Source organism: Aquarana catesbeiana, linkage group LG13, assembly GCF_042186555.1.
Source record: "Aquarana catesbeiana isolate 2022-GZ linkage group LG13, ASM4218655v1, whole genome shotgun sequence".
In the NCBI taxonomy this organism is placed as follows: Eukaryota; Metazoa; Chordata; class Amphibia; order Anura; family Ranidae; genus Aquarana; species Aquarana catesbeiana.
The window spans coordinates 164,751,245-164,768,466 of NC_133336.1; the positions used below are offsets into that span (position 1 = coordinate 164,751,245).

Genomic DNA, 17,222 nt, shown 5'->3' on the forward strand with positions numbered 1-17,222 from the left:
GAGGGTTGAGCGTGCCGTTAGAGATCGCCTACGGCCACATCACCCTGAAAGCGCCCGATCTCGTCTGATCTCGGAGGCTAAGCAGGGTCGGGCCTGGTTAGTACCTGGATGGGAGACCGCCTGGGAATACCAGGTGCCGTAGGCTTCTTTTTTTCTTGGATTTCTGGACTTGCCCTGTTTTTTTTCCTCGTTTCCCATCTTGGCGCCGCCAAAGTCAAGAGGGTTGAGCGTGCCGTAAGAGATCGCCTACGGCCACATCACCCTGAAAGCGCCCGATCTCGTCTGATCTCGGAGGCTAAGCAGGGTCGGGCCTGGTTAGTACCTGGATGGGAGACCGCCTGGGAATACCAGGTGCCGTAGGCTTCTTTTTTTCTTGGAGTTCTGGACTTGCCCTGTTTTTTTCCTCGTTTCCCATCTTGGTGCCGCCAAGGTCAAGAGGGTTGAGCGTGCCGTTAGAGATCGCCTACGGCCACATCACCCTGAAAGCGCCCGATCTCGTCTGATCTCGGAGGCTAAGCAGGGTCGGGCCTGGTTAGTACCTGGATGGGAGACCGCCTGGGAATACCAGGTGCCGTAGGCTTCTTTTTTTCTTGGAGTTCTGGACTTGCCCTGTTTTTTTTCCTCGTTTCCCATCTTGGCGCCGCCAAAGTCAAGAGGGTTGAGCGTGCCGTAAGAGATCGCCTACGGCCACATCACCCTGAAAGCGCCCGATCTCGTCTGATCTCGGAGGCTAAGCAGGGTCGGGCCTGGTTAGTACCTGGATGGGAGACCGCCTGGGAATACCAGGTGCCGTAGGCTTCTTTTTTTCTTGGAGTTCTGGACTTGCCCTGTTTTTTTCCTCGTTTCCCATCTTGGTGCCGCCAAAGTCAAGAGGGTTGAGCGTGCCGTAAGAGATCGCCTATGGCCACATCACCCTGAAAGCGCCCGATCTCGTCTGATCTCGGAGGCTAAGCAGGGTCGGGCCTGGTTAGTACCTGGATGGGAGACCGCCTGGGAATACCAGGTGCCGTAGGCTTCTTTTTTTCTTGGATTTCTGGACTTGCCCTGTTTTTTTTCCTCGTTTCCCATCTTGGCGCCGCCAAAGTCAAGAGGGTTGAGCGTGCCGTAAGAGATCGACTACAGCCACATCACCCTGAAAGCGCCCGATCTCGTCTGATCTCGGAGGCTAAGCAGGGTCGGGCCTGGTTAGTACCTGGATGGGAGACCGCCTGGGAATACCAGGTGCCGTAGGCTTCTCTTTTTCTTGGAGTTCTGGACTTGCCCTGTTTTTTTCCTCGTTTCCCATCTTGGTGCCGCCAAAGTCAAGAGGGTTGAGCGTGCCGTAAGAGATCGCCTACGGCCACATCACCCTGAAAGCGCCCGATCTCGTCTGATCTCGGAGGCTAAGCAGGGTCGGGCCTGGTTAGTACCTGGATGGGAGACCGCCTGGGAATACCAGGTGCCGTAGGCTTCTTTTTTTGGGGGGCGTTCTGGACTTGCCCTGTTTTTTTTCCTCGTTTCCCATCTTGGCGCCGCCAAGGTCAAGAGGGTTGAGCGTGCCGTTAGAGATCGCCTACGGCCACATCACCCTGAAAGCGCCCGATCTCGTCTGATCTCGGAGGCTAAGCAGGGTCGGGCCTGGTTAGTACCTGGATGGGAGACCGCCTGGGAATACCAGGTGCCGTAGGCTTCTTTTTTTTGGGGGAGTTCTGGACTTGCCCTGTTTTTTTTCCTCGTTTCCCATCTTGGCGCCGCCAAGGTCAAGAGGGTTGAGCGTGCTGTTAGAGATCGCCTACGGCCACATCACCCTGAAAGCGCCCGATCTCGTCTGATCTCGGAGGCTAAGCAGGGTCGGGCCTGGTTAGTACCTGGATGGGAGACCGCCTGGGAATACCAGGTGCCGTAGGCTTCTTTTTTTGGGGGGCGTTCTGGACTTGCCCTGTTTTTTTTCCTCGTTTCCCATCTTGGCGCCGCCAAGGTCAAGAGGGTTGAGCGTGCCGTTAGAGATCGCCTACGGCCACATCACCCTGAAAGCGCCCGATCTCGTCTGATCTCGGAGGCTAAGCAGGGTCGGGCCTGGTTAGTACCTGGATGGGAGACCGCCTGGGAATACCAGGTGCCGTAGGCTTCTTTTTTTCTTGGATTTCTGGACTTGCCCTGTTTTTTTTCCTCGTTTCCCATCTTGGCGCCGCCAAAGTCAAGAGGGTTGAGCGTGCCGTAAGAGATCGCCTACGGCCACATCACCCTGAAAGCGCCCGATCTCGTCTGATCTCGGAGGCTAAGCAGGGTCGGGCCTGGTTAGTACCTGGATGGGAGACCGCCTGGGAATACCAGGTGCCGTAGGCTTCTTTTTTTCTTGGAGTTCTGGACTTGCCCTGTTTTTTTCCTCGTTTCCCATCTTGGTGCCGCCAAAGTCAAGAGGGTTGAGCGTGCCGTAAGAGATCGCCTACGGCCACATCACCCTGAAAGCGCCCGATCTCGTCTGATCTCGGAGGCTAAGCAGGGTCGGGCCTGGTTAGTACCTGGATGGGAGACCGCCTGGGAATACCAGGTGCCGTAGGCTTCTTTTTTTCTTGGATTTCTGGACTTGCCCTGTTTTTTTTCCTCGTTTCCCATCTTGGCGCCGCCAAGGTCAAGAGGGTTGAGCGTGCCGTTAGAGATCGCCTACGGCCACATCACCCTGAAAGCGCCCGATCTCGTCTGATCTCGGAGGCTAAGCAGGGTCGGGCCTGGTTAGTACCTGGATGGGAGACCGCCTGGGAATACCAGGTGCCGTAGGCTTCTTTTTTTCTTGGAGTTCTGGACTTGCCCTGTTTTTTTCCTCGTTTCCCACCTTGGTGCCGCCAAAGTCAAGAGGGTTGAGCGTGCCGTAAGAGATCGCCTACGGCCACATCACCCTGAAAGCGCCCGATCTCGTCTGATCTCGGAGGCTAAGCAGGGTCGGGCCTGGTTAGTACCTGGATGGGAGACCGCCTGGGAATACCAGGTGCCGTAGGCTTCTTTTTTTTGGGGGAGTTCTGGCCTTGCCCTGTTTTTTTCCTCGTTTCCCATCTTGGCGCCGCCAAGGTCAAGAGGGTTGAGCGTGCCGTTAGAGATCGCCTACGGCCACATCACCCTGAAAGCGCCCGATCTCGTCTGATCTCGGAGGCTAAGCAGGGTCGGGCCTGGTTAGTACCTGGATGGGAGACCGCCTGGGAATACCAGGTGCCGTAGGCTTCTTTTTTTTGGGGGAGTTCTGGACTTGCCCTGTTTTTTTTCCTCGTTTCCCATCTTGGCGCCGCCAAGGTCAAGAGGGTTGAGCGTGCCGTTAGAGATCGCCTACGGCCACATCACCCTGAAAGCGCCCGATCTCGTCTGATCTCGGAGGCTAAGCAGGGTCGGGCCTGGTTAGTACCTGGATGGGAGACCGCCTGGGAATACCAGGTGCCGTAGGCTTCTTTTTTTGGGGGGCGTTCTGGACTTGCCCTGTTTTTTTTCCTCGTTTCCCATCTTGGCGCCGCCAAGGTCAAGAGGGTTGAGCGTGCCGTTAGAGATCGCCTACGGCCACATCACCCTGAAAGCGCCCGATCTCGTCTGATCTCGGAGGCTAAGCAGGGTCGGGCCTGGTTAGTACCTGGATGGGAGACCGCCTGGGAATACCAGGTGCCGTAGGCTTCTTTTTTTCTTGGATTTCTGGACTTGCCCTGTTTTTTTTCCTCGTTTCCCATCTTGGCGCCGCCAAGGTCAAGAGGGTTGAGCGTGCCGTTAGAGATCGCCTACGGCCACATCACCCTGAAAGCGCCCGATCTCGTCTGATCTCGGAGGCTAAGCAGGGTCGGGCCTGGTTAGTACCTGGATGGGAGACCGCCTGGGAATACCAGGTGCCGTAGGCTTCTTTTTTTCTTGGAGTTCTGGACTTGCCCTGTTTTTTTCCTCGTTTCCCATCTTGGTGCCGCCAAAGTCAAGAGGGTTGAGCGTGCCGTAAGAGATCGCCTACGGCCACATCACCCTGAAAGCGCCCGATCTCGTCTGATCTCGGAGGCTAAGCAGGGTCGGGCCTGGTTAGTACCTGGATGGGAGACCGCCTGGGAATACCAGGTGCCGTAGGCTCCTTTTTTTCTTGGAGTTCTGGACTTGCCCTGTTTTTTTTCCTCGTTTCCCATCTTGGCGCCGCCAAAGTCAAGAGGGTTGAGCGTGCCGTAAGAGATCGCCTACGGCCACATCACCCTGAAAGCGCCCGATCTCGTCTGATCTCGGAGGCTAAGCAGGGTCGGGCCTGGTTAGTACCTGGTATGGGAGACCGCCTGGGAATACCAGGTGCCGTAGGCTTCTTTTTTTTGGGGGAGTTCTGGACTTGCCCTGTTTTTTTTCCTCGTTTCCCATCTTGGCGCCGCCAAGGTCAAGAGGGTTGAGCGTGCCGTTAGAGATCGCCTACGGCCACATCACCCTGAAAGCGCCCGATCTCGTCTGATCTCGGAGGCTAAGCAGGGTCGGGCCTGGTTAGTACCTGGATGGGAGACCGCCTGGGAATACCAGGTGCCGTAGGCTTCTTTTTTTGGGGGGCGTTCTGGACTTGCCCTGTTTTTTTTCCTCGTTTCCCATCTTGGCGCCGCCAAGGTCAAGAGGGTTGAGCGTGCCGTTAGAGATCGCCTACGGCCACATCACCCTGAAAGCGCCCGATCTCGTCTGATCTCGGAGGCTAAGCAGGGTCGGGCCTGGTTAGTACCTGGATGGGAGACCGCCTGGGAATACCAGGTGCCGTAGGCTTCTTTTTTTCTTGGATTTCTGGACTTGCCCTGTTTTTTTTCCTCGTTTCCCATCTTGGCGCCGCCAAAGTCAAGAGGGTTGAGCGTGCCGTAAGAGATCGCCTACGGCCACATCACCCTGAAAGCGCCCGATCTCGTCTGATCTCGGAGGCTAAGCAGGGTCGGGCCTGGTTAGTACCTGGATGGGAGACCGCCTGGGAATACCAGGTGCCGTAGGCTTCTTTTTTTCTTGGAGTTCTGGACTTGCCCTGTTTTTTTCCTCGTTTCCCATCTTGGTGCCGCCAAAGTCAAGAGGGTTGAGCGTGCCGTAAGAGATCGCCTACGGCCACATCACCCTGAAAGCGCCCGATCTCGTCTGATCTCGGAGGCTAAGCAGGGTCGGGCCTGGTTAGTACCTGGATGGGAGACCGCCTGGGAATACCAGGTGCCGTAGGCTTCTTTTTTTCTTGGATTTCTGGACTTGCCCTGTTTTTTTTCCTCGTTTCCCATCTTGGCGCCGCCAAAGTCAAGAGGGTTGAGCGTGCCGTAAGAGATCGCCTACGGCCACATCACCCTGAAAGCGCCCGATCTCGTCTGATCTCGGAGGCTAAGCAGGGTCGGGCCTGGTTAGTACCTGGATGGGAGACCGCCTGGGAATACCAGGTGCCGTAGGCTTCTCTTTTTCTTGGAGTTCTGGACTTGCCCTGTTTTTTTCCTCGTTTCCCATCTTGGTGCCGCCAAAGTCAAGAGGGTTGAGCGTGCCGTAAGAGATCGCCTACGGCCACATCACCCTGAAAGCGCCCGATCTCGTCTGATCTCGGAGGCTAAGCAGGGTCGGGCCTGGTTAGTACCTGGATGGGAGACCGCCTGGGAATACCAGGTGCCGTAGGCTTCTTTTTTTGGGGGGCGTTCTGGACTTGCCCTGTTTTTTTTCCTCGTTTCCCATCTTGGCGCCGCCAAGGTCAAGAGGGTTGAGCGTGCCGTTAGAGATCGCCTACGGCCACATCACCCTGAAAGCGCCCGATCTCGTCTGATCTCGGAGGCTAAGCAGGGTCGGGCCTGGTTAGTACCTGGATGGGAGACCGCCTGGGAATACCAGGTGCCGTAGGCTTCTTTTTTTTGGGGGAGTTCTGGACTTGCCCTGTTTTTTTTCCTCGTTTCCCATCTTGGCGCCGCCAAGGTCAAGAGGGTTGAGCGTGCCGTTAGAGATCGCCTACGGCCACATCACCCTGAAAGCGCCCGATCTCGTCTGATCTCGGAGGCTAAGCAGGGTCGGGCCTGGTTAGTACCTGGATGGGAGACCGCCTGGGAATACCAGGTGCCGTAGGCTTCTTTTTTTGGGGGGCGTTCTGGACTTGCCCTGTTTTTTTTCCTCGTTTCCCATCTTGGCGCCGCCAAGGTCAAGAGGGTTGAGCGTGCCGTTAGAGATCGCCTACGGCCACATCACCCTGAAAGCGCCCGATCTCGTCTGATCTCGGAGGCTAAGCAGGGTCGGGCCTGGTTAGTACCTGGATGGGAGACCGCCTGGGAATACCAGGTGCCGTAGGCTTCTTTTTTTCTTGGATTTCTGGACTTGCCCTGTTTTTTTTCCTCGTTTCCCATCTTGGCGCCGCCAAAGTCAAGAGGGTTGAGCGTGCCGTAAGAGATCGCCTACGGCCACATCACCCTGAAAGCGCCCGATCTCGTCTGATCTCGGAGGCTAAGCAGGGTCGGGCCTGGTTAGTACCTGGATGGGAGACCGCCTGGGAATACCAGGTGCCGTAGGCTTCTTTTTTTCTTGGAGTTCTGGACTTGCCCTGTTTTTTTCCTCGTTTCCCATCTTGGTGCCGCCAAAGTCAAGAGGGTTGAGCGTGCCGTAAGAGATCGCCTACGGCCACATCACCCTGAAAGCGCCCGATCTCGTCTGATCTCGGAGGCTAAGCAGGGTCGGGCCTGGTTAGTACCTGGATGGGAGACCGCCTGGGAATACCAGGTGCCGTAGGCTTCTTTTTTTCTTGGATTTCTGGACTTGCCCTGTTTTTTTTCCTCGTTTCCCATCTTGGCGCCGCCAAAGTCAAGAGGGTTGAGCGTGCCGTAAGAGATCGCCTATGGCCACATCACCCTGAAAGCGCCCGATCTCGTCTGATCTCGGAGGCTAAGCAGGGTCGGGCCTGGTTAGTACCTGGATGGGAGACCGCCTGGGAATACCAGGTGCCGTAGGCTTCTTTTTTTTGGGGGAGTTCTGGACTTGCCCTGTTTTTTTTCCTCGTTTCCCATCTTGGCGCCGCCAAGGTCAAGAGGGTTGAGCGTGCCGTTAGAGATCGCCTACGGCCACATCACCCTGAAAGCGCCCGATCTCGTCTGATCTCGGAGGCTAAGCAGGGTCGGGCCTGGTTAGTACCTGGATGGGAGACCGCCTGGGAATACCAGGTGCCGTAGGCTTCTTTTTTTGGGGGGCGTTCTGGACTTGCCCTGTTTTTTTTCCTCGTTTCCCATCTTGGCGCCGCCAAGGTCAAGAGGGTTGAGCGTGCCGTTAGAGATCGCCTACGGCCACATCACCCTGAAAGCGCCCGATCTCGTCTGATCTCGGAGGCTAAGCAGGGTCGGGCCTGGTTAGTACCTGGATGGGAGACCGCCTGGGAATACCAGGTGCCGTAGGCTTCATTTTTTCTTGGATTTCTGGACTTGCCCTGTTTTTTTTCCTCGTTTCCCATCTTGGCGCCGCCAAAGTCAAGAGGGTTGAGCGTGCCGTAAGAGATCACCTACGGCCACATCACCCTGAAAGCGCCCGATCTCGTCTGATCTCGGAGGCTAAGCAGGTTCGGGCCTGGTTAGTACCTGGATGGGAGACCGCCTGGGAATACCAGGTGCCGTAGGCTTCTTTTTTTCTTGGAGTTCTGGACTTGCCCTGTTTTTTTCCTCGTTTCCCATCTTGGTGCCGCCAAAGTCAAGAGGGTTGAGCGTGCCGTAAGAGATCGCCTACGGCCACATCACCCTGAAAGCGCCCGATCTCGTCTGATCTCGGAGGCTAAGCAGGGTCGGGCCTGGTTAGTACCTGGATGGGAGACCGCCTGGGAATACCAGGTGCCGTAGGCTTCTTTTTTTCTTGGATTTCTGGACTTGCCCTGTTTTTTTTCCTCGTTTCCCATCTTGGCGCCGCCAAAGTCAAGAGGGTTGAGCGTGCCGTAAGAGATCGCCTACGGCCACATCACCCTGAAAGCGCCCGATCTCGTCTGATCTCGGAGGCTAAGCAGGGTCGGGCCTGGTTAGTACCTGGATGGGAGACCGCCTGGGAATACCAGGTGCCGTAGGCTTCTTTTTTTTGGGGGAGTTCTGGACTTGCCCTGTTTTTTTTCCTCGTTTCCCATCTTGGCGCCGCCAAGGTCAAGAGGGTTGAGCGTGCCGTTAGAGATCGCCTACGGCCACATCACCCTGAAAGCGCCCGATCTCGTCTGATCTCGGAGGCTAAGCAGGGTCGGGCCTGGTTAGTACCTGGATGGGAGACCGCCTGGGAATACCAGGTGCCGTAGGCTTCTTTTTTTGGGGGGCGTTCTGGACTTGCCCTGTTTTTTTTCCTCGTTTCCCATCTTGGCGCCGCCAAGGTCAAGAGGGTTGAGCGTGCCGTTAGAGATCGCCTACGGCCACATCACCCTGAAAGCGCACGATCTCGTCTGATCTCGGAGGCTAAGCAGGGTCGGGCCTGGTTAGTACCTGGATGGGAGACCGCCTGGGAATACCAGGTGCCGTAGGCTTCTTTTTTTCTTGGATTTCTGGACTTGCCCTGTTTTTTTTCCTCGTTTCCCATCTTGGCGCCGCCAAAGTCAAGAGGGTTGAGCGTGCCGTAAGAGATCGCCTACGGCCACATCACCCTGAAAGCGCCCGATCTCGTCTGATCTCGGAGGCTAAGCAGGGTCGGGCCTGGTTAGTACCTGGATGGGAGACCGCCTGGGAATACCAGGTGCCGTAGGCTTCTTTTTTTTGGGGGAGTTCTGGACTTGCCCTGTTTTTTTTCCTCGTTTCCCATCTTGGCGCCGCCAAGGTCAAGAGGGTTGAGCGTGCCGTAAGAGATCGCCTACGGCCACATCACCCTGAAAGCGCCCGATCTCGTCTGATCTCGGAGGCTAAGCAGGGTCGGGCCTGGTTAGTACCTGGATGGGAGACCGCCTGGGAATACCAGGTGCCGTAGGCTTCTTTTTTTCTTGGATTTCTGGACTTGCCCTGTTTTTTTTCCTCGTTTCCCATCTTGGCGCCGCCAAAGTCAAGAGGGTTGAGCGTGCCGTAAGAGATCGCCTACGGCCACATCACCCTGAAAGCGCCCGATCTCGTCTGATCTCGGAGGCTAAGCAGGGTCGGGCCTGGTTAGTACCTGGATGGGAGACCGCCTGGGAATACCAGGTGCCGTAGGCTTCTCCTTTTCTTGGAGTTCTGGACTTGCCCTGTTTTTTTCCTCGTTTCCCATCTTGGTGCCGCCAAAGTCAAGAGGGTTGAGCGTGCCGTAAGAGATCGCCTACGGCCACATCACCCTGAAAGCGCCCGATCTCGTCTGATCTCGGAGGCTAAGCAGGGTCGGGCCTGGTTAGTACCTGGATGGGAGACCGCCTGGGAATACCAGGTGCCGTAGGCTTCTTTTTTTGGGGGGCGTTCTGGACTTGCCCTGTTTTTTTTCCTCGTTTCCCATCTTGGCGCCGCCAAGGTCAAGAGGGTTGAGCGTGCCGTTAGAGATCGCCTACGGCCACATCACCCTGAAAGCGCCCGATCTCGTCTGATCTCGGAGGCTAAGCAGGGTCGGGCCTGGTTAGTACCTGGATGGGAGACCGCCTGGGAATACCAGGTGCCGTAGGCTTCTTTTTTTGGGGGGCGTTCTGGACTTGCCCTGTTTTTTTTCCTCGTTTCCCATCTTGGCGCCGCCAAGGTCAAGAGGGTTGAGCGTGCCGTTAGAGATCGCCTACGGCCACATCACCCTGAAAGCGCCCGATCTCGTCTGATCTCGGAGGCTAAGCAGGGTCGGGCCTGGTTAGTACCTGGATGGGAGACCGCCTGGGAATACCAGGTGCCGTAGGCTTCTTTTTTTCTTGGATTTCTGGACTTGCCCTGTTTTTTTTCCTCGTTTCCCATCTTGGCGCCGCCAAAGTCAAGAGGGTTGAGCGTGCCGTAAGAGATCGCCTACGGCCACATCACCCTGAAAGCGCCCGATCTCGTCTGATCTCGGAGGCTAAGCAGGGTCGGGCCTGGTTAGTACCTGGATGGGAGACCGCCTGGGAATACCAGGTGCCGTAGGCTTCTTTTTTTCTTGGAGTTCTGGACTTGCCCTGTTTTTTTCCTCGTTTCCCATCTTGGTGCCGCCAAAGTCAAGAGGGTTGAGCGTGCCGTAAGAGATCGCCTACGGCCACATCACCCTGAAAGCGCCCGATCTCGTCTGATCTCGGAGGCTAAGCAGGGTCGGGCCTGGTTAGTACCTGGATGGGAGACCGCCTGGGAATACCAGGTGCCGTAGGCTTCTTTTTTTCTTGGATTTCTGGACTTGCCCTGTTTTTTTTCCTCGTTTCCCATCTTGGCGCCGCCAAAGTCAAGAGGGTTGAGCGTGCCGTAAGAGATCGCCTACGGCCACATCACCCTGAAAGCGCCCGATCTCGTCTGATCTCGGAGGCTAAGCAGGGTCGGGCCTGGTTAGTACCTGGATGGGAGACCGCCTGGGAATACCAGGTGCCGTAGGCTTCTTTTTTTTGGGGGAGTTCTGGACTTGCCCTGTTTTTTTTCCTCGTTTCCCATCTTGGCGCCGCCAAGGTCAAGAGGGTTGAGCGTGCCGTTAGAGATCGCCTACGGCCACATCACCCTGAAAGCGCCCGATCTCGTCTGATCTCGGAGGCTAAGCAGGGTCGGGCCTGGTTAGTACCTAGATGGGAGACCGCCTGGGAATACCAGGTGCCGTAGGCTTCTTTTTTTCTTGGATTTCTGGACTTGCCCTGTTTTTTTTCCTCGTTTCCCATCTTGGCGCCGCCAAAGTCAAGAGGGTTGAGCGTGCCGTAAGAGATCGCCTACGGCCACATCACCCTGAAAGCGCCCGATCTCGTCTGATCTCGGAGGCTAAGCAGGGTCGGGCCTGGTTAGTACCTGGATGGGAGACCGCCTGGGAATACCAGGTGCCGTAGGCTTCTTTTTTTTGGGGGAGTTCTGGACTTGCCCTGTTTTTTTTCCTCGTTTCCCATCTTGGCGCCGCCAAGGTCAAGAGGGTTGAGCGTGCCGTTAGAGATCGCCTACGGCCACATCACCCTGAAAGCGCCCAATCTCGTCTGATCTCGGAGGCTAAGCAGGGTCGGGCCTGGTTAGTACCTGGATGGGAGACCGCCTGGGAATACCAGGTGCCGTAGGCTTCTTTTTTTGGGGGGCGTTCTGGACTTGCCCTGTTTTTTTTCCTCGTTTCCCATCTTGGCGCCGCCAAGGTCAAGAGGGTTGAGCGTGCCGTTAGAGATCGCCTACGGCCACATCACCCTGAAAGCGCCCGATCTCGTCTGATCTCGGAGGCTAAGCAGGGTCGGGCCTGGTTAGTACCTGGATGGGAGACCGCCTGGGAATACCAGGTGCCGTAGGCTTCTTTTTTTCTTGGATTTCTGGACTTGCCCTGTTTTTTTTCCTCGTTTCCCATCTTGGCGCCGCCAAAGTCAAGAGGGTTGAGCGTGCCGTAAGAGATCGCCTACGGCCACATCACCCTGAAAGCGCCCGATCTCGTCTGATCTCGGAGGCTAAGCAGGGTCGGGCCTGGTTAGTACCTGGATGGGAGACCGCCTGGGAATACCAGGTGCCGTAGGCTTCTTTTTTTCTTGGAGTTCTGGACTTGCCCTGTTTTTTTCCTCGTTTCCCATCTTGGTGCCGCCAAAGTCAAGAGGGTTGAGCGTGCCGTAAGAGATCGCCTACGGCCACATCACCCTGAAAGCGCCCGATCTCGTCTGATCTCGGAGGCTAAGCAGGGTCGGGCCTGGTTAGTACCTGGATGGGAGACCGCCTGGGAATACCAGGTGCCGTAGGCTTCTTTTTTTCTTGGATTTCTGGACTTGCCCTGTTTTTTTTCCTCGTTTCCCATCTTGGCGCCGCCAAAGTCAAGAGGGTTGAGCGTGCCGTAAGAGATCACCTACGGCCACATCACCCTGAAAGCGCCCGATCTCGTCTGATCTCGGAGGCTAAGCAGGGTCGGGCCTGGTTAGTACCTGGATGGGAGACCGCCTGGGAATACCAGGTGCCGTAGGCTTCTCTTTTTCTTGGAGTTCTGGACTTGCCCTGTTTTTTTCCTCGTTTCCCATCTTGGTGCCGCCAAAGTCAAGAGGGTTGAGCGTGCCGTAAGAGATCGCCTACGGCCACATCACCCTGAAAGCGCCCGATCTCGTCTGATCTCGGAGGCTAAGCAGGGTCGGGCCTGGTTAGTACCTGGATGGGAGACCGCCTGGGAATACCAGGTGCCGTAGGCTTCTTTTTTTGGGGGGCGTTCTGGACTTGCCCTGTTTTTTTTCCTCGTTTCCCATCTTGGCGCCGCCAAGGTCAAGAGGGTTGAGCGTGCCGTTAGAGATCGCCTACGGCCACATCACCCTGAAAGCGCCCGATCTCGTCTGATCTCGGAGGCTAAGCAGGGTCGGGCCTGGTTAGTACCTGGATGGGAGACCGCCTGGGAATACCAGGTGCCGTAGGCTTCTTTTTTTTGGGGGAGTTCTGGACTTGCCCTGTTTTTTTTCCTCGTTTCCCATCTTGGCGCCGCCAAGGTCAAGAGGGTTGAGCGTGCCGTTAGAGATCGCCTACGGCCACATCACCCTGAAAGCGCCCGATCTCGTCTGATCTCGGAGGCTAAGCAGGGTCGGGCCTGGTTAGTACCTGGATGGGAGACCGCCTGGGAATACCAGGTGCCGTAGGCTTCTTTTTTTGGGGGGCGTTCTGGACTTGCCCTGTTTTTTTTCCTCGTTTCCCATCTTGGCGCCGCCAAGGTCAAGAGGGTTGAGCGTGCCGTTAGAGATCGCCTACGGCCACATCACCCTGAAAGCGCCCGATCTCGTCTGATCTCGGAGGCTAAGCAGGGTCGGGCCTGGTTAGTACCTGGATGGGAGACCGCCTGGGAATACCAGGTGCCGTAGGCTTCTTTTTTTCTTGGATTTCTGGACTTGCCCTGTTTTTTTTCCTCGTTTCCCATCTTGGCGCCGCCAAAGTCAAGAGGGTTGAGCGTGCCGTAAGAGATCGCCTACGGCCACATCACCCTGAAAGCGCCCGATCTCGTCTGATCTCGGAGGCTAAGCAGGGTCGGGCCTGGTTAGTACCTGGATGGGAGACCGCCTGGGAATACCAGGTGCCGTAGGCTTCTTTTTTTCTTGGAGTTCTGGACTTGCCCTGTTTTTTTCCTCGTTTCCCATCTTGGTGCCGCCAAAGTCAAGAGGGTTGAGCGTGCCGTAAGAGATCGCCTACGGCCACATCACCCTGAAAGCGCCCGATCTCGTCTGATCTCGGAGGCTAAGCAGGGTCGGGCCTGGTTAGTACCTGGATGGGAGACCGCCTGGGAATACCAGGTGCCGTAGGCTTCTTTTTTTCTTGGATTTCTGGACTTGCCCTGTTTTTTTTCCTCGTTTCCCATCTTGGCGCCGCCAAAGTCAAGAGGGTTGAGCGTGCCGTAAGAGATCGCCTACGGCCACATCACCCTGAAAGCGCCCGATCTCGTCTGATCTCGGAGGCTAAGCAGGGTCGGGCCTGGTTAGTACCTGGATGGGAGACCGCCTGGGAATACCAGGTGCCGTAGGCTTCTTTTTTTTGGGGGAGTTCTGGACTTGCCCTGTTTTTTTTCCTCGTTTCCCATCTTGGCGCCGCCAAGGTCAAGAGGGTTGAGCGTGCCGTTAGAGATCGCCTACGGCCACATCACCCTGAAAGCGCCCGATCTCGTCTGATCTCGGAGGCTAAGCAGGGTCGGGCCTGGTTAGTACCTGGATGGGAGACCGCCTGGGAATACCAGGTGCCGTAGGCTTCTTTTTTTGGGGGGCGTTCTGGACTTGCCCTGTTTTTTTTCCTCGTTTCCCATCTTGGCGCCGCCAAGGTCAAGAGGGTTGAGCGTGCCGTTAGAGATCGCCTACGGCCACATCACCCTGAAAGCGCCCGATCTCGTCTGATCTCGGAGGCTAAGCAGGGTCGGGCCTGGTTAGTACCTGGATGGGAGACCGCCTGGGAATACCAGGTGCCGTAGGCTTCTTTTTTTCTTGGATTTCTGGACTTGCCCTGTTTTTTTTCCTCGTTTCCCATCTTGGCGCCGCCAAAGTCAAGAGGGTTGAGCGTGCCGTAAGAGATCGCCTACGGCCACATCACCCTGAAAGCGCCCGATCTCGTCTGATCTCGGAGGCTAAGCAGGGTCGGGCCTGGTTAGTACCTGGATGGGAGACCGCCTGGGAATACCAGGTGCCGTAGGCTTCTTTTTTTCTTGGAGTTCTGGACTTGCCCTGTTTTTTTCCTCGTTTCCCATCTTGGTGCCGCCAAAGTCAAGAGGGTTGAGCGTGCCGTAAGAGATCGCCTATGGCTACATCACCCTGAAAGCGCCCGATCTCGTCTGATCTCGGAGGCTAAGCAGGGTCGGGCCTGGTTAGTACCTGGATGGGAGACCGCCTGGGAATACCAGGTGCCGTAGGCTTCTTTTTTTCTTGGAGTTCTGGACTTGCCCTGTTTTTTTCCTCGTTTCCCATCTTGGTGCCGCCAAAGTCAAGAGGGTTGAGCGTGCCGTAAGAGATCGCCTACGGCCACATCACCCTGAAAGCGCCCGATCTCGTCTGATCTCGGAGGCTAAGCAGGGTCGGGCCTGGTTAGTACCTGGATGGGAGACCGCCTGGGAATACCAGGTGCCGTAGGCTTCTTTTTTTGGGGGGCGTTCTGGACTTGCCCTGTTTTTTTTCCTCGTTTCCCATCTTGGCGCCGCCAAGGTCAAGAGGGTTGAGCGTGCCGTTAGAGATCGCCTACGGCCACATCACCCTGAAAGCGCCCGATCTCGTCTGATCTCGGAGGCTAAGCAGGGTCGGGCCTGGTTAGTACCTGGATGGGAGACCGCCTGGGAATACCAGGTGCCGTAGGCTTCTTTTTTTTGGGGGAGTTCTGGACTTGCCCTGTTTTTTTTCCTCGTTTCCCATCTTGGCGCCGCCAAGGTCAAGAGGGTTGAGCGTGCCGTTAGAGATCGCCTACGGCCACATCACCCTGAAAGCGCCCGATCTCGTCTGATCTCGGAGGCTAAGCAGGGTCGGGCCTGGTTAGTACCTGGATGGGAGACCGCCTGGGAATACCAGGTGCCGTAGGCTTCTTTTTTTGGGGGGCGTTCTGGACTTGCCCTGTTTTTTTTCCTCGTTTCCCATCTTGGCGCCGCCAAGGTCAAGAGGGTTGAGCGTGCCGTTAGAGATCGCCTACGGCCACATCACCCTGAAAGCGCCCGATCTCGTCTGATCTCGGAGGCTAAGCAGGGTCGGGCCTGGTTAGTACCTGGATGGGAGACCGCCTGGGAATACCAGGTGCCGTAGGCTTCTTTTTTTCTTGGATTTCTGGACTTGCCCTGTTTTTTTTCCTCGTTTCCCATCTTGGCGCCGCCAAAGTCAAGAGGGTTGAGCGTGCCGTAAGAGATCGCCTACGGCCACATCACCCTGAAAGCGCCCGATCTCGTCTGATCTCGGAGGCTAAGCAGGGTCGGGCCTGGTTAGTACCTGGATGGGAGACCGCCTGGGAATACCAGGTGCCGTAGGCTTCTTTTTTTTGGGGGAGTTCTGGACTTGCCCTGTTTTTTTTCCTCGTTTCCCATCTTGGCGCCGCCAAGGTCAAGAGGGTTGAGCGTGCCGTTAGAGATCGCCTACGGCCACATCACCCTGAAAGCGCCCAATCTCGTCTGATCTCGGAGGCTAAGCAGGGTCGGGCCTGGTTAGTACCTGGATGGGAGACCGCCTGGGAATACCAGGTGCCGTAGGCTTCTTTTTTTGGGGGGCGTTCTGGACTTGCCCTGTTTTTTTTCCTCGTTTCCCATCTTGGCGCCGCCAAGGTCAAGAGGGTTGAGCGTGCCGTTAGAGATCGCCTACGGCCACATCACCCTGAAAGCGCCCGATCTCGTCTGATCTCGGAGGCTAAGCAGGGTCGGGCCTGGTTAGTACCTGGATGGGAGACCGCCTGGGAATACCAGGTGCCGTAGGCTTCTTTTTTTCTTGGATTTCTGGACTTGCCCTGTTTTTTTTCCTCGTTTCCCATCTTGGCGCCGCCAAAGTCAAGAGGGTTGAGCGTGCCGTAAGAGATCGCCTACGGCCACATCACCCTGAAAGCGCCCGATCTCGTCTGATCTCGGAGGCTAAGCAGGGTCGGGCCTGGTTAGTACCTGGATGGGAGACCGCCTGGGAATACCAGGTGCCGTAGGCTTCTTTTTTTCTTGGAGTTCTGGACTTGCCCTGTTTTTTTCCTCGTTTCCCATCTTGGTGCCGCCAAAGTCAAGAGGGTTGAGCGTGCCGTAAGAGATCGCCTACGGCCACATCACCCTGAAAGCGCCCGATCTCGTCTGATCTCGGAGGCTAAGCAGGGTCGGGCCTGGTTAGTACCTGGATGGGAGACCGCCTGGGAATACCAGGTGCCGTAGGCTTCTTTTTTTCTTGGATTTCTGGACTTGCCCTGTTTTTTTTCCTCGTTTCCCATCTTGGCGCCGCCAAAGTCAAGAGGGTTGAGCGTGCCGTAAGAGATCGCCTACGGCCACATCACCCTGAAAGCGCCCGATCTCGTCTGATCTCGGAGGCTAAGCAGGGTCGGGCCTGGTTAGTACCTGGATGGGAGACCGCCTGGGAATACCAGGTGCCGTAGGCTTCTCTTTTTCTTGGAGTTCTGGACTTGCCCTGTTTTTTTCCTCGTTTCCCATCTTGGTGCCGCCAAAGTCAAGAGGGTTGAGCGTGCCGTAAGAGATCGCCTACGGCCACATCACCCTGAAAGCGCCCGATCTCGTCTGATCTCGGAGGCTAAGCAGGGTCGGGCCTGGTTAGTACCTGGATGGGAGACCGCCTGGGAATACCAGGTGCCGTAGGCTTCTTTTTTTGGGGGGCGTTCTGGACTTGCCCTGTTTTTTTTCCTCGTTTCCCATCTTGGCGCCGCCAAGGTCAAGAGGGTTGAGCGTGCCGTTAGAGATCGCCTACGGCCACATCACCCTGAAAGCGCCCGATCTCGTCTGATCTCGGAGGCTAAGCAGGGTCGGGCCTGGTTAGTACCTGGATGGGAGACCGCCTGGGAATACCAGGTGCCGTAGGCTTCTTTTTTTTGGGGGAGTTCTGGACTTGCCCTGTTTTTTTTCCTCGTTTCCCATCTTGGCGCCGCCAAGGTCAAGAGGGTTGAGCGTGCCGTTAGAGATCGCCTACGGCCACATCACCCTGAAAGCGCCCGATCTCGTCTGATCTCGGAGGCTAAGCAGGGTCGGGCCTGGTTAGTACCTGGATGGGAGACCGCCTGGGAATACCAGGTGCCGTAGGCTTCTTTTTTTGGGGGGCGTTCTGGACTTGCCCTGTTTTTTTTCCTCGTTTCCCATCTTGG

General features: G+C 56.5%; 79 non-coding genes across 79 annotated transcripts; all 79 read left to right on the forward strand.

Moving 5' to 3' along the window:
* The first annotated feature begins 26 nt into the window (after positions 1-26).
* On the forward strand, positions 27-145 carry LOC141118688 (5S ribosomal RNA). Its single transcript, XR_012238052.1, has one exon. It is a non-coding gene; the product is annotated as a 5S ribosomal RNA (ribosomal RNA).
* A 99-nt stretch (positions 146-244) lies between these two features.
* On the forward strand, positions 245-363 carry LOC141118690 (5S ribosomal RNA). Its single transcript, XR_012238054.1, has one exon. It is a non-coding gene; the product is annotated as a 5S ribosomal RNA (ribosomal RNA).
* Positions 364-461: 98 nt separating this feature from the next.
* LOC141118691 (5S ribosomal RNA) lies at positions 462-580 on the forward strand. Its single transcript, XR_012238055.1, has one exon. It is a non-coding gene; the product is annotated as a 5S ribosomal RNA (ribosomal RNA).
* Positions 581-679: 99 nt separating this feature from the next.
* On the forward strand, positions 680-798 carry LOC141118692 (5S ribosomal RNA). Its single transcript, XR_012238056.1, has one exon. It is a non-coding gene; the product is annotated as a 5S ribosomal RNA (ribosomal RNA).
* A 98-nt stretch (positions 799-896) lies between these two features.
* On the forward strand, positions 897-1,015 carry LOC141119971 (5S ribosomal RNA). The gene has a single exon (XR_012239304.1). It is a non-coding gene; the product is annotated as a 5S ribosomal RNA (ribosomal RNA).
* A 99-nt stretch (positions 1,016-1,114) lies between these two features.
* On the forward strand, positions 1,115-1,233 carry LOC141120528 (5S ribosomal RNA). The gene has a single exon (XR_012239844.1). It is a non-coding gene; the product is annotated as a 5S ribosomal RNA (ribosomal RNA).
* Positions 1,234-1,331: 98 nt separating this feature from the next.
* Positions 1,332-1,450, forward strand: LOC141118693 (5S ribosomal RNA). Its single transcript, XR_012238057.1, has one exon. It is a non-coding gene; the product is annotated as a 5S ribosomal RNA (ribosomal RNA).
* Positions 1,451-1,550: 100 nt separating this feature from the next.
* On the forward strand, positions 1,551-1,669 carry LOC141118694 (5S ribosomal RNA). Its single transcript, XR_012238058.1, has one exon. It is a non-coding gene; the product is annotated as a 5S ribosomal RNA (ribosomal RNA).
* Positions 1,670-1,769: 100 nt separating this feature from the next.
* On the forward strand, positions 1,770-1,888 carry LOC141118696 (5S ribosomal RNA). The gene has a single exon (XR_012238060.1). It is a non-coding gene; the product is annotated as a 5S ribosomal RNA (ribosomal RNA).
* Positions 1,889-1,988: 100 nt separating this feature from the next.
* LOC141118697 (5S ribosomal RNA) lies at positions 1,989-2,107 on the forward strand. Its single transcript, XR_012238061.1, has one exon. It is a non-coding gene; the product is annotated as a 5S ribosomal RNA (ribosomal RNA).
* A 99-nt stretch (positions 2,108-2,206) lies between these two features.
* Positions 2,207-2,325, forward strand: LOC141118698 (5S ribosomal RNA). The gene has a single exon (XR_012238062.1). It is a non-coding gene; the product is annotated as a 5S ribosomal RNA (ribosomal RNA).
* Positions 2,326-2,423: 98 nt separating this feature from the next.
* Positions 2,424-2,542, forward strand: LOC141118699 (5S ribosomal RNA). The gene has a single exon (XR_012238063.1). It is a non-coding gene; the product is annotated as a 5S ribosomal RNA (ribosomal RNA).
* A 99-nt stretch (positions 2,543-2,641) lies between these two features.
* LOC141118700 (5S ribosomal RNA) lies at positions 2,642-2,760 on the forward strand. Its single transcript, XR_012238064.1, has one exon. It is a non-coding gene; the product is annotated as a 5S ribosomal RNA (ribosomal RNA).
* A 98-nt stretch (positions 2,761-2,858) lies between these two features.
* Positions 2,859-2,977, forward strand: LOC141118703 (5S ribosomal RNA). Its single transcript, XR_012238066.1, has one exon. It is a non-coding gene; the product is annotated as a 5S ribosomal RNA (ribosomal RNA).
* A 99-nt stretch (positions 2,978-3,076) lies between these two features.
* Positions 3,077-3,195, forward strand: LOC141118704 (5S ribosomal RNA). Its single transcript, XR_012238067.1, has one exon. It is a non-coding gene; the product is annotated as a 5S ribosomal RNA (ribosomal RNA).
* Positions 3,196-3,295: 100 nt separating this feature from the next.
* LOC141118705 (5S ribosomal RNA) lies at positions 3,296-3,414 on the forward strand. Its single transcript, XR_012238068.1, has one exon. It is a non-coding gene; the product is annotated as a 5S ribosomal RNA (ribosomal RNA).
* Positions 3,415-3,514: 100 nt separating this feature from the next.
* On the forward strand, positions 3,515-3,633 carry LOC141118706 (5S ribosomal RNA). Its single transcript, XR_012238069.1, has one exon. It is a non-coding gene; the product is annotated as a 5S ribosomal RNA (ribosomal RNA).
* Positions 3,634-3,732: 99 nt separating this feature from the next.
* LOC141118707 (5S ribosomal RNA) lies at positions 3,733-3,851 on the forward strand. The gene has a single exon (XR_012238070.1). It is a non-coding gene; the product is annotated as a 5S ribosomal RNA (ribosomal RNA).
* A 98-nt stretch (positions 3,852-3,949) lies between these two features.
* Positions 3,950-4,068, forward strand: LOC141118708 (5S ribosomal RNA). Its single transcript, XR_012238071.1, has one exon. It is a non-coding gene; the product is annotated as a 5S ribosomal RNA (ribosomal RNA).
* A 99-nt stretch (positions 4,069-4,167) lies between these two features.
* LOC141120527 (5S ribosomal RNA) lies at positions 4,168-4,287 on the forward strand. Its single transcript, XR_012239843.1, has one exon. It is a non-coding gene; the product is annotated as a 5S ribosomal RNA (ribosomal RNA).
* Positions 4,288-4,387: 100 nt separating this feature from the next.
* Positions 4,388-4,506, forward strand: LOC141118709 (5S ribosomal RNA). The gene has a single exon (XR_012238072.1). It is a non-coding gene; the product is annotated as a 5S ribosomal RNA (ribosomal RNA).
* A 100-nt stretch (positions 4,507-4,606) lies between these two features.
* LOC141118710 (5S ribosomal RNA) lies at positions 4,607-4,725 on the forward strand. Its single transcript, XR_012238073.1, has one exon. It is a non-coding gene; the product is annotated as a 5S ribosomal RNA (ribosomal RNA).
* A 99-nt stretch (positions 4,726-4,824) lies between these two features.
* Positions 4,825-4,943, forward strand: LOC141118711 (5S ribosomal RNA). The gene has a single exon (XR_012238074.1). It is a non-coding gene; the product is annotated as a 5S ribosomal RNA (ribosomal RNA).
* A 98-nt stretch (positions 4,944-5,041) lies between these two features.
* Positions 5,042-5,160, forward strand: LOC141118712 (5S ribosomal RNA). Its single transcript, XR_012238075.1, has one exon. It is a non-coding gene; the product is annotated as a 5S ribosomal RNA (ribosomal RNA).
* Positions 5,161-5,259: 99 nt separating this feature from the next.
* Positions 5,260-5,378, forward strand: LOC141118714 (5S ribosomal RNA). Its single transcript, XR_012238077.1, has one exon. It is a non-coding gene; the product is annotated as a 5S ribosomal RNA (ribosomal RNA).
* Positions 5,379-5,476: 98 nt separating this feature from the next.
* Positions 5,477-5,595, forward strand: LOC141118715 (5S ribosomal RNA). The gene has a single exon (XR_012238078.1). It is a non-coding gene; the product is annotated as a 5S ribosomal RNA (ribosomal RNA).
* A 100-nt stretch (positions 5,596-5,695) lies between these two features.
* LOC141118716 (5S ribosomal RNA) lies at positions 5,696-5,814 on the forward strand. The gene has a single exon (XR_012238079.1). It is a non-coding gene; the product is annotated as a 5S ribosomal RNA (ribosomal RNA).
* Positions 5,815-5,914: 100 nt separating this feature from the next.
* On the forward strand, positions 5,915-6,033 carry LOC141118717 (5S ribosomal RNA). The gene has a single exon (XR_012238080.1). It is a non-coding gene; the product is annotated as a 5S ribosomal RNA (ribosomal RNA).
* A 100-nt stretch (positions 6,034-6,133) lies between these two features.
* On the forward strand, positions 6,134-6,252 carry LOC141118718 (5S ribosomal RNA). Its single transcript, XR_012238081.1, has one exon. It is a non-coding gene; the product is annotated as a 5S ribosomal RNA (ribosomal RNA).
* Positions 6,253-6,351: 99 nt separating this feature from the next.
* LOC141118719 (5S ribosomal RNA) lies at positions 6,352-6,470 on the forward strand. The gene has a single exon (XR_012238082.1). It is a non-coding gene; the product is annotated as a 5S ribosomal RNA (ribosomal RNA).
* A 98-nt stretch (positions 6,471-6,568) lies between these two features.
* On the forward strand, positions 6,569-6,687 carry LOC141118720 (5S ribosomal RNA). The gene has a single exon (XR_012238083.1). It is a non-coding gene; the product is annotated as a 5S ribosomal RNA (ribosomal RNA).
* Positions 6,688-6,786: 99 nt separating this feature from the next.
* Positions 6,787-6,905, forward strand: LOC141119972 (5S ribosomal RNA). The gene has a single exon (XR_012239305.1). It is a non-coding gene; the product is annotated as a 5S ribosomal RNA (ribosomal RNA).
* A 100-nt stretch (positions 6,906-7,005) lies between these two features.
* Positions 7,006-7,124, forward strand: LOC141118721 (5S ribosomal RNA). The gene has a single exon (XR_012238084.1). It is a non-coding gene; the product is annotated as a 5S ribosomal RNA (ribosomal RNA).
* A 100-nt stretch (positions 7,125-7,224) lies between these two features.
* Positions 7,225-7,343, forward strand: LOC141118722 (5S ribosomal RNA). The gene has a single exon (XR_012238085.1). It is a non-coding gene; the product is annotated as a 5S ribosomal RNA (ribosomal RNA).
* Positions 7,344-7,442: 99 nt separating this feature from the next.
* LOC141120526 (5S ribosomal RNA) lies at positions 7,443-7,561 on the forward strand. The gene has a single exon (XR_012239842.1). It is a non-coding gene; the product is annotated as a 5S ribosomal RNA (ribosomal RNA).
* A 98-nt stretch (positions 7,562-7,659) lies between these two features.
* Positions 7,660-7,778, forward strand: LOC141118723 (5S ribosomal RNA). Its single transcript, XR_012238086.1, has one exon. It is a non-coding gene; the product is annotated as a 5S ribosomal RNA (ribosomal RNA).
* Positions 7,779-7,877: 99 nt separating this feature from the next.
* On the forward strand, positions 7,878-7,996 carry LOC141118725 (5S ribosomal RNA). The gene has a single exon (XR_012238088.1). It is a non-coding gene; the product is annotated as a 5S ribosomal RNA (ribosomal RNA).
* Positions 7,997-8,096: 100 nt separating this feature from the next.
* LOC141118726 (5S ribosomal RNA) lies at positions 8,097-8,215 on the forward strand. The gene has a single exon (XR_012238089.1). It is a non-coding gene; the product is annotated as a 5S ribosomal RNA (ribosomal RNA).
* Positions 8,216-8,315: 100 nt separating this feature from the next.
* LOC141120353 (5S ribosomal RNA) lies at positions 8,316-8,434 on the forward strand. Its single transcript, XR_012239676.1, has one exon. It is a non-coding gene; the product is annotated as a 5S ribosomal RNA (ribosomal RNA).
* A 99-nt stretch (positions 8,435-8,533) lies between these two features.
* Positions 8,534-8,652, forward strand: LOC141118727 (5S ribosomal RNA). Its single transcript, XR_012238090.1, has one exon. It is a non-coding gene; the product is annotated as a 5S ribosomal RNA (ribosomal RNA).
* A 100-nt stretch (positions 8,653-8,752) lies between these two features.
* LOC141118729 (5S ribosomal RNA) lies at positions 8,753-8,871 on the forward strand. The gene has a single exon (XR_012238091.1). It is a non-coding gene; the product is annotated as a 5S ribosomal RNA (ribosomal RNA).
* Positions 8,872-8,970: 99 nt separating this feature from the next.
* LOC141118730 (5S ribosomal RNA) lies at positions 8,971-9,089 on the forward strand. The gene has a single exon (XR_012238092.1). It is a non-coding gene; the product is annotated as a 5S ribosomal RNA (ribosomal RNA).
* A 98-nt stretch (positions 9,090-9,187) lies between these two features.
* Positions 9,188-9,306, forward strand: LOC141118731 (5S ribosomal RNA). Its single transcript, XR_012238093.1, has one exon. It is a non-coding gene; the product is annotated as a 5S ribosomal RNA (ribosomal RNA).
* Positions 9,307-9,406: 100 nt separating this feature from the next.
* Positions 9,407-9,525, forward strand: LOC141118732 (5S ribosomal RNA). Its single transcript, XR_012238094.1, has one exon. It is a non-coding gene; the product is annotated as a 5S ribosomal RNA (ribosomal RNA).
* A 100-nt stretch (positions 9,526-9,625) lies between these two features.
* On the forward strand, positions 9,626-9,744 carry LOC141118733 (5S ribosomal RNA). Its single transcript, XR_012238095.1, has one exon. It is a non-coding gene; the product is annotated as a 5S ribosomal RNA (ribosomal RNA).
* Positions 9,745-9,843: 99 nt separating this feature from the next.
* Positions 9,844-9,962, forward strand: LOC141118734 (5S ribosomal RNA). Its single transcript, XR_012238096.1, has one exon. It is a non-coding gene; the product is annotated as a 5S ribosomal RNA (ribosomal RNA).
* Positions 9,963-10,060: 98 nt separating this feature from the next.
* On the forward strand, positions 10,061-10,179 carry LOC141118735 (5S ribosomal RNA). Its single transcript, XR_012238097.1, has one exon. It is a non-coding gene; the product is annotated as a 5S ribosomal RNA (ribosomal RNA).
* Positions 10,180-10,278: 99 nt separating this feature from the next.
* Positions 10,279-10,397, forward strand: LOC141118737 (5S ribosomal RNA). Its single transcript, XR_012238099.1, has one exon. It is a non-coding gene; the product is annotated as a 5S ribosomal RNA (ribosomal RNA).
* Positions 10,398-10,497: 100 nt separating this feature from the next.
* LOC141119918 (5S ribosomal RNA) lies at positions 10,498-10,616 on the forward strand. The gene has a single exon (XR_012239251.1). It is a non-coding gene; the product is annotated as a 5S ribosomal RNA (ribosomal RNA).
* Positions 10,617-10,715: 99 nt separating this feature from the next.
* LOC141118738 (5S ribosomal RNA) lies at positions 10,716-10,834 on the forward strand. The gene has a single exon (XR_012238100.1). It is a non-coding gene; the product is annotated as a 5S ribosomal RNA (ribosomal RNA).
* Positions 10,835-10,934: 100 nt separating this feature from the next.
* On the forward strand, positions 10,935-11,053 carry LOC141120456 (5S ribosomal RNA). Its single transcript, XR_012239776.1, has one exon. It is a non-coding gene; the product is annotated as a 5S ribosomal RNA (ribosomal RNA).
* Positions 11,054-11,153: 100 nt separating this feature from the next.
* Positions 11,154-11,272, forward strand: LOC141118740 (5S ribosomal RNA). The gene has a single exon (XR_012238101.1). It is a non-coding gene; the product is annotated as a 5S ribosomal RNA (ribosomal RNA).
* A 99-nt stretch (positions 11,273-11,371) lies between these two features.
* LOC141118741 (5S ribosomal RNA) lies at positions 11,372-11,490 on the forward strand. Its single transcript, XR_012238102.1, has one exon. It is a non-coding gene; the product is annotated as a 5S ribosomal RNA (ribosomal RNA).
* Positions 11,491-11,588: 98 nt separating this feature from the next.
* LOC141118742 (5S ribosomal RNA) lies at positions 11,589-11,707 on the forward strand. The gene has a single exon (XR_012238103.1). It is a non-coding gene; the product is annotated as a 5S ribosomal RNA (ribosomal RNA).
* A 99-nt stretch (positions 11,708-11,806) lies between these two features.
* Positions 11,807-11,925, forward strand: LOC141120146 (5S ribosomal RNA). Its single transcript, XR_012239473.1, has one exon. It is a non-coding gene; the product is annotated as a 5S ribosomal RNA (ribosomal RNA).
* A 98-nt stretch (positions 11,926-12,023) lies between these two features.
* Positions 12,024-12,142, forward strand: LOC141118743 (5S ribosomal RNA). The gene has a single exon (XR_012238104.1). It is a non-coding gene; the product is annotated as a 5S ribosomal RNA (ribosomal RNA).
* A 100-nt stretch (positions 12,143-12,242) lies between these two features.
* Positions 12,243-12,361, forward strand: LOC141118744 (5S ribosomal RNA). Its single transcript, XR_012238105.1, has one exon. It is a non-coding gene; the product is annotated as a 5S ribosomal RNA (ribosomal RNA).
* Positions 12,362-12,461: 100 nt separating this feature from the next.
* Positions 12,462-12,580, forward strand: LOC141118745 (5S ribosomal RNA). Its single transcript, XR_012238106.1, has one exon. It is a non-coding gene; the product is annotated as a 5S ribosomal RNA (ribosomal RNA).
* Positions 12,581-12,680: 100 nt separating this feature from the next.
* LOC141118746 (5S ribosomal RNA) lies at positions 12,681-12,799 on the forward strand. Its single transcript, XR_012238107.1, has one exon. It is a non-coding gene; the product is annotated as a 5S ribosomal RNA (ribosomal RNA).
* A 99-nt stretch (positions 12,800-12,898) lies between these two features.
* On the forward strand, positions 12,899-13,017 carry LOC141118747 (5S ribosomal RNA). Its single transcript, XR_012238108.1, has one exon. It is a non-coding gene; the product is annotated as a 5S ribosomal RNA (ribosomal RNA).
* A 98-nt stretch (positions 13,018-13,115) lies between these two features.
* Positions 13,116-13,234, forward strand: LOC141118749 (5S ribosomal RNA). Its single transcript, XR_012238110.1, has one exon. It is a non-coding gene; the product is annotated as a 5S ribosomal RNA (ribosomal RNA).
* Positions 13,235-13,333: 99 nt separating this feature from the next.
* Positions 13,334-13,452, forward strand: LOC141118750 (5S ribosomal RNA). Its single transcript, XR_012238111.1, has one exon. It is a non-coding gene; the product is annotated as a 5S ribosomal RNA (ribosomal RNA).
* Positions 13,453-13,552: 100 nt separating this feature from the next.
* Positions 13,553-13,671, forward strand: LOC141118751 (5S ribosomal RNA). The gene has a single exon (XR_012238112.1). It is a non-coding gene; the product is annotated as a 5S ribosomal RNA (ribosomal RNA).
* Positions 13,672-13,771: 100 nt separating this feature from the next.
* LOC141118752 (5S ribosomal RNA) lies at positions 13,772-13,890 on the forward strand. The gene has a single exon (XR_012238113.1). It is a non-coding gene; the product is annotated as a 5S ribosomal RNA (ribosomal RNA).
* Positions 13,891-13,989: 99 nt separating this feature from the next.
* On the forward strand, positions 13,990-14,108 carry LOC141118753 (5S ribosomal RNA). The gene has a single exon (XR_012238114.1). It is a non-coding gene; the product is annotated as a 5S ribosomal RNA (ribosomal RNA).
* Positions 14,109-14,206: 98 nt separating this feature from the next.
* Positions 14,207-14,325, forward strand: LOC141120194 (5S ribosomal RNA). The gene has a single exon (XR_012239520.1). It is a non-coding gene; the product is annotated as a 5S ribosomal RNA (ribosomal RNA).
* Positions 14,326-14,423: 98 nt separating this feature from the next.
* LOC141118754 (5S ribosomal RNA) lies at positions 14,424-14,542 on the forward strand. The gene has a single exon (XR_012238115.1). It is a non-coding gene; the product is annotated as a 5S ribosomal RNA (ribosomal RNA).
* Positions 14,543-14,642: 100 nt separating this feature from the next.
* LOC141118755 (5S ribosomal RNA) lies at positions 14,643-14,761 on the forward strand. The gene has a single exon (XR_012238116.1). It is a non-coding gene; the product is annotated as a 5S ribosomal RNA (ribosomal RNA).
* A 100-nt stretch (positions 14,762-14,861) lies between these two features.
* On the forward strand, positions 14,862-14,980 carry LOC141118756 (5S ribosomal RNA). Its single transcript, XR_012238117.1, has one exon. It is a non-coding gene; the product is annotated as a 5S ribosomal RNA (ribosomal RNA).
* Positions 14,981-15,080: 100 nt separating this feature from the next.
* LOC141118757 (5S ribosomal RNA) lies at positions 15,081-15,199 on the forward strand. Its single transcript, XR_012238118.1, has one exon. It is a non-coding gene; the product is annotated as a 5S ribosomal RNA (ribosomal RNA).
* Positions 15,200-15,298: 99 nt separating this feature from the next.
* Positions 15,299-15,417, forward strand: LOC141118758 (5S ribosomal RNA). Its single transcript, XR_012238119.1, has one exon. It is a non-coding gene; the product is annotated as a 5S ribosomal RNA (ribosomal RNA).
* A 100-nt stretch (positions 15,418-15,517) lies between these two features.
* Positions 15,518-15,636, forward strand: LOC141120457 (5S ribosomal RNA). Its single transcript, XR_012239777.1, has one exon. It is a non-coding gene; the product is annotated as a 5S ribosomal RNA (ribosomal RNA).
* Positions 15,637-15,736: 100 nt separating this feature from the next.
* LOC141118760 (5S ribosomal RNA) lies at positions 15,737-15,855 on the forward strand. Its single transcript, XR_012238121.1, has one exon. It is a non-coding gene; the product is annotated as a 5S ribosomal RNA (ribosomal RNA).
* A 99-nt stretch (positions 15,856-15,954) lies between these two features.
* Positions 15,955-16,073, forward strand: LOC141118761 (5S ribosomal RNA). The gene has a single exon (XR_012238122.1). It is a non-coding gene; the product is annotated as a 5S ribosomal RNA (ribosomal RNA).
* A 98-nt stretch (positions 16,074-16,171) lies between these two features.
* Positions 16,172-16,290, forward strand: LOC141118762 (5S ribosomal RNA). Its single transcript, XR_012238123.1, has one exon. It is a non-coding gene; the product is annotated as a 5S ribosomal RNA (ribosomal RNA).
* Positions 16,291-16,389: 99 nt separating this feature from the next.
* LOC141118763 (5S ribosomal RNA) lies at positions 16,390-16,508 on the forward strand. Its single transcript, XR_012238124.1, has one exon. It is a non-coding gene; the product is annotated as a 5S ribosomal RNA (ribosomal RNA).
* A 98-nt stretch (positions 16,509-16,606) lies between these two features.
* Positions 16,607-16,725, forward strand: LOC141118764 (5S ribosomal RNA). The gene has a single exon (XR_012238125.1). It is a non-coding gene; the product is annotated as a 5S ribosomal RNA (ribosomal RNA).
* A 100-nt stretch (positions 16,726-16,825) lies between these two features.
* LOC141118766 (5S ribosomal RNA) lies at positions 16,826-16,944 on the forward strand. The gene has a single exon (XR_012238126.1). It is a non-coding gene; the product is annotated as a 5S ribosomal RNA (ribosomal RNA).
* Positions 16,945-17,044: 100 nt separating this feature from the next.
* Positions 17,045-17,163, forward strand: LOC141118767 (5S ribosomal RNA). Its single transcript, XR_012238127.1, has one exon. It is a non-coding gene; the product is annotated as a 5S ribosomal RNA (ribosomal RNA).
* The last annotated feature ends 59 nt before the right edge of the window (positions 17,164-17,222 follow it).